Below are 6,000 nucleotides of genomic sequence, written 5' to 3'. Positions count from 1 at the left end.
AAAAAGCTACTTTTGCTTTGATAGCACGTGCTATTTGCATTGCAGATAAATTTTCCACATCTATGAGGGCCTTGGAAAATGTCCACGAAACTTGTCTTTTTGCAAGGCACAACATATGCATCAAATTATACATTCATAATTAGGGTAAAGTGCCCAATGGTGGACCCTCAACCAATAGTGGACCCTCCAGCCATTTTTTCATTATTACTGCATAATGGAAACATTTTGCTATGAAATTCCATCGGGAGAACCTACCTTACAGTCCTATGATTTGATTACATGCATTGAAAATGCTATGGAAAGTAAAATCAGATGATTTTTTACAATTCTATAAAAAATAAACACGAGAGTGTCCATTATAGGAATATTTTGGGGGGTCCATAATAGGGAAGAAGAACGTCCCGAAACGAAACATGAAAATCAAATGAAGTGTCGACTATAGGGAAGCAATTTCCTATTATGGACCCCAGGGGTCTACTATAGGGCAAATTCAGTCCGACTTTAAAATGTTAATTTCGAAGAATAACGTCGAGTATTTGAGTGTACCATGTATGCATCGTGAAGAGGAGATGCAGAGCTTGATATTAGATATCACGCAAAATTAATATTTTGCAAATTTCCACTCATTATGCCCGGGGGAGCAAAATTTCGCTACTAGGGGGTCCACTATTGGGCATTTTACCCTAAGTGGTCTAGATCAAACAGTTTTTCAATATTTTTTCCGTTGCTTAGAATAAAATAACCAATAGTAGACCCTCTAGTAGTGGAATTTACAATCAGCAGCAAGAAGCCGAGAAAATATCCAATCTATTATAATTAAAAATAGAATTAAAAATTTTCAAAACTATCTTGGAAAATGATATGAAAATGGCACGACACGATATTATATTTTTGTTAATCCTGATAATAGGTTCATTCTGGTAATTGATTGCTGATTATAATAAAGTTTTTGCCTTTCTCGTAGACTAAGTGTATGTAAAGGCTATGGGATCAGGTTGGTGTGTAGGCAGGTGTTGTGTAAATTTCCTGTCCGTATTCTAAAGCTGGCTGTTAAGGAGACCCATAGTGTTATATATCAATCGACTCACTTGATTTTACCTTGGATTAAGCTCATCACTTATCTAATAAATTCCTTTGATTGCTTTATTTTTGATGGTATGAAGTCCAGGAGCAGTGACCCTATATTTCTCACTGTAAGGCACAACGTTTACGGCCCATTATAATTGAATGCGAATAGAGATGAATAGAATTCAGTGCTAGTTTAGGAGCTGTATCACTGAATTTCACAGTGATCAACTTATGTATAAAAACTCACTCTATTAAAGCTTAAAAAACATGTTTTTACCACAGACAGTCTTACCTTGATTCACAGTGGCCAAGCCACTAGTTGTAGAATTTGCGCTTTTTCTTAATAGATGTGCTACAGATACAGATTTTTTTAAATTTCAAATAAATCTAACAAAACAGTTCTAAAGACTTTTGTTTTAGAATATCGAAACAGCAACTCTTACTGCAGTTAAGGTCACCGAATTTACGAATCAATACTTCGTGTACTCGCGTCGCATAACGTGATTTAGTTTTAATATTTTCAGAGTCGAAATATGTCCACTGTATCCCCTATTCTCAATTCTCAGAAATTTGAATTTTCTCACACATTTTCATTCATCAACTTAAGAAAGAGCAAATTACGTTGGGTACCTTTGCAACACACTGAGAGCACGAGCACCAAACAAACGTCTAGCAGTGCTGAATGACTGGTTTTGGCGCATGTGTTGCGCGCGCACTCCCCCTGTGGATTAAGCTCCACACCAAGCCCCAAAACAGTGCACAGACAGAGGGCTCCCAACCGGCTGCATTGAGTCATGTTGATTTAGTCGCTTTGCAACTCTCTTGCTGAGTGCGCGTCCCTCTTCGATCTCCACCCAGAGCTTGGATGTAGATTCCGTGTGTGTCTGTTGCTTGCCTCAGCGCTGCTATCTCCACTTTTTCTACTCTCGAATGTGTCCGGTCCGCCCGCGATCGTCGCCCAACAAATCCAAGACGCTGTCGTCATCGATCGTCATCCGCGGTTCAATTTGGGATTCTGAAGTGTGTTGTAGAGCTTTGCTACAGATTTTGGTGCGCAACGGAAGAGAAGTGCAGAGGGACCATTGAGTGATTTAAGTTCTATTGCGATTGCGCCCAGCCTGCTAAACTCTTTGTCGTTCATTGTTGTGAAGTAATCCTCCAGAATCATTGTCGGTGTCTTCCGGGACGTACGGCCCTTCTGGTACCGAACAAAGCCATCGAAGTCTGTGTTCGTGAATCGTGCAAAAACGCCTCCAGTTTTTCTTCGTTTTGGATGGTTGAATTTTTCTGCTCGCTTCTGGGTTGAGGGAGTTCACGGAGAATAATTATTTTTAGTGATTCTGTTCGGTCGCTCCGCTTTTGCCAACACAGTTGGCGGTGATTTTCGTCGACAGGGTGTGACAGTTTTGTAAGTGTCATTCAACGTAGTGAAGTTTTAGATTTTATTTATTTTGGGACGTGTTATATTTTGACGAATTCTGATTTGCTCAAAATACATATGAAAACAAATAAAAGTTAGTGGAAAAGTGAAACAACCCTTACCGACTGAAAATACATTCAAGCAACGTGACACATTTATATTTTTCGTATACCGGCTGACTGCCAGAGAAGTCTTTTTTTTGCCTTAACAGAGAAGTGTTGATCGAGCAGATCATTAACAAAATATACAGTGAGATAGTGATCGTAAATTAAACCATAAACAGTACGCCAAGATCGAAGCAGACCGATTTAACGACCGGAACATCGCAAAACCGTGCCCTTCTGAGGATTCCAGCAAGGTAGTAAAATTAGCATGTAGGGTAAGACGGTATAATATGCCCCCCCTAAGGCAACTCCTTGATAACTTTTTACTTTTCAACGCAATTTATGCAAACTTTGAGTTATTTGGTAGTGCAGGAAGTCACAAATGCATTGCCCGTGAGTAGTCACATAAAAGTATTACAGATAACACGTAATAAAGCTTTTTGAAAAGTCGTGAAAAATGAAATTTAAAAAGTGCCTGGGCAATACGCCCCACCTCAACCAAAATCATTTAATAGCCCTTCATTAGTATTTTATCAATCCCATAATAAAAAGGCTACAAATCCTTATGCGCTTGACATTAAAAAACCAACATAGGTCCATCCAAGCAGGTATGAATTACATTTCAATATTTTCCATACAATTCGGAAGCAACTGTTGCAGGCTCGCTGCGCTTGTGTCCAGTTGGTAAGGGCATATCGTCCTGCCTACACTGGGGCGTTTTGGCCAGTGAAACATGTTTTCGAAAATCGTTGCATTTTTGAAGATGGAAGCAATTTTATATCATATTAACCACTGAGAAAAGTAACTTTGTTGCCCAACTGAGTGTTCCAGTGCAAGTTTTGCGGACAGTATGCCAGAGTCGCTCCAGAATGTTCAGCAAATAAACATTAAAAGTTGTATCAAAACTGTGACTTTTTGTATTTTGTAAATATTTTCATTAAGTAATACAAAAATATTCCTATATTCACATAGGATGATGGTTTTACAAATATTTATAGGTACCAACTGAATTTGACCCTTAGTTATTTATAGTTTTCTAGAAATCAAAGGGGGGCGTTTTGGCCAGGTGGGGCGCATTATACCGTCTTACCCTACTATTTTTATTTGAAATTCACTAATACACAGAGGTGAGCCGTGGTCCAAGCATTTCCACTTCCGAAATTGGAAGGTGATCAACGGAACGAATCGTGTGTTTTCGATGAAATTGTTTCTAACACCAGCGCACGGGCACTGTGGGTCGCTAAGTCGAATTTGTATATAAAATGTATTTTGGTGGAGATTTGGCGAATATTGTAGTTATTATGCGACAGTGAAAAAATGCCCTTTTCGTTTTCTAGAGCCGAAACGGAACTGTAGTCGTTATTGTTATTTCTCAAGCACTCATAGTGAAGATCTTTTTTTAAAGTGTTTGAGGTGGTCGTAACAAAACTAGACCTAAAATTATGTATGCTAGGCGACAAAAGGGTCAGGAAAAATCAAAGTTTTCCACATTTTGATGAAACATTCAACATTTCAGGAAGGCAAAACGCCCCAATGGTACTAACCTACAATGTACCACGCGTCTCCACACCATGTCTATACCATAAAGGTTTCTCCAAACACATGCGACGTCAGCTGAAAGGCGTTGCTTCATAAGTTTTTCGGAAATATCACCTTTTTTAAACTTAAATATTAAGATTTTCTACAATTTTAAGATGGCAGAAGCTAGCAATATTGTTTAACTGTTTCATGAGGTAAACAAACATGAATATCGTTACAGCTAAGACATTAAAGCATTCTTTGCTTAGATAGGGTATATTGTCCCCCCATCCTCTACTATGAATTGGCGCGCTATTTTATGCTTCTTTTCGATATCGTTTTCTTGATTTTGGAGTCCTGCCGGACTCCACTTTAGCGCTTGCTTGTTTTCTTTTATCTTTATCGAAACACTTCCTCACTTCAGCGGTGTAGTACCGTAGTTGGTCCCGAAGTTTTGAGTGGGCTATGCTCCACATTTAGGGTGAAGAATCCAAATAATTTTAGCTCGCATTTTCAGCGAAAATAAGAACTGCTTTTGTATTTGTGTCTACATTGAATCTACTTTTACACTCCCACTGAGGAATGAAATGCTGTATACTTCGACAACCTCAGCAACCTTACAAAAAAATTCGACCGAAGACGGGTGTTGAACCTGTACCCTCCACATTTAGCGCATCTCGACTGACACGCTAACCATCTGGACTATCATAATCCACGACCAAAGACTATCGTAATCCACGTTTCATGCTATGTGAATCATAATATAATCTCAAGTGGAAGGATAACAGGGATAGCAATAAGTTATACGAGTGGAATAAGCACCGTGCAAATTTGTTTCCTTTTCCGTCAAGCTAGTAGTGCCCTTGAAAACGCGATGTGGAAAAGCGTTGGATTCCGAAAAGTTCGTCCTTAAACATTCTCACCCACTCTAAAATTCGTTGAATTTCCGAAATGGAAAATAAACTCCTCTTCGGCTGTGATAGGACTGGGAAAAAATGGAGTTTATGTAATTTAGTGTTGGCGGCTTAAACAGAATTCCTATCGGCCGTGCCTAATTTCCAGTGAATGTGTGTATGGTTACCATGCGACTAATACCATCTGCTCCTGGCTGGGTTTTCTCAATACTATTAAGCTTCTAGTGCATGGCTGGTACATTGTAGCCGCAGAAAGCTACCATCTTGCCAACGTTCAATTTCCAACTCCGGTCGCCAACGTTCAATTTGTCTATGGAGTTAAGACAGGCCTTTACCGGAGAGACTCACAGACCAGGAAATGGCCCAGCGTAAGTGGCTTCAGATCTTTTGAGTCAGGTGAAAGAGCAGTATGGGGTCAAGCGGTCAAGTGATAAAACATCCTTCTACCTGGACCAACTGAGAAATCATGTCACTTCTTTTATGGATACCGGGTTATCTGCGATGACTCGTTGTTGATGGTGTTCAGTGTAGCGAACGGTACCTTTCCATGTGTCACGTCAGTGATGCCCTCTTGGGGGGTTAACATGCCAACGTATGCCTTCTTCAAAGCAGTAATTGTAAATTGTTGTGGCCTTTATCCTTCAGTATTCTTAGTAGTTCGTGAAGCCGATTTCCAAACACCTTCCCAATATGGCCACAGACCACCGCAGATATTGAATAAACTAGACTTGGGCGCCGATTGTAAACTTATCGGCTGCGGCGGCATGATGGCGTCACGCCGTTGGTAATCGGCGGCGGCGTGGGTAGGCGTGAGCTTATTTCATGCATTAGAAATTCTCCGAAGTTCTTCCATATTCTTTTTTTTGCGGTGGAATAGCAAATTTGACCAGGAATGCTCCGAAAGCTTTCCGAAAATTGCTCCAGAATTTGCTCCGAAAGTTCTTTCGGAAGTTTTTTTCCAGGAAGTTCTTCTAGG

At 40.0% G+C, this 6,000-nt stretch overlaps 1 protein-coding gene across 2 annotated transcripts in view; it reads left to right on the top strand.

The window, feature by feature from the left end:
- The first annotated feature begins 1,865 nt into the window (after positions 1-1,865).
- The window catches only part of LOC134212802 (dnaJ protein homolog 1-like), a 309,329-nt gene continuing 305,194 nt past the window's right edge, over positions 1,866-6,000 (top strand). The window contains exons 1-2 of one of the 2 annotated variants that reach the window (XM_062690978.1): positions 1,866-2,088; positions 2,700-2,846. The gene's annotated coding sequence lies outside the window, so the exon portion shown is untranslated. Of the gene's footprint in view, positions 2,477-2,699; positions 2,847-6,000 lie in introns of both variants that reach the window. The other variant, XM_062690977.1, reaches the window with a different exon arrangement.

The sequence above is a fragment of the Armigeres subalbatus genome, chromosome 2, assembly GCF_024139115.2.
Source record: "Armigeres subalbatus isolate Guangzhou_Male chromosome 2, GZ_Asu_2, whole genome shotgun sequence".
NCBI classification, from domain to species: Eukaryota; Metazoa; Arthropoda; class Insecta; order Diptera; family Culicidae; genus Armigeres; species Armigeres subalbatus.
This window is presented reverse-complemented; position numbering and strand designations above follow the sequence as displayed.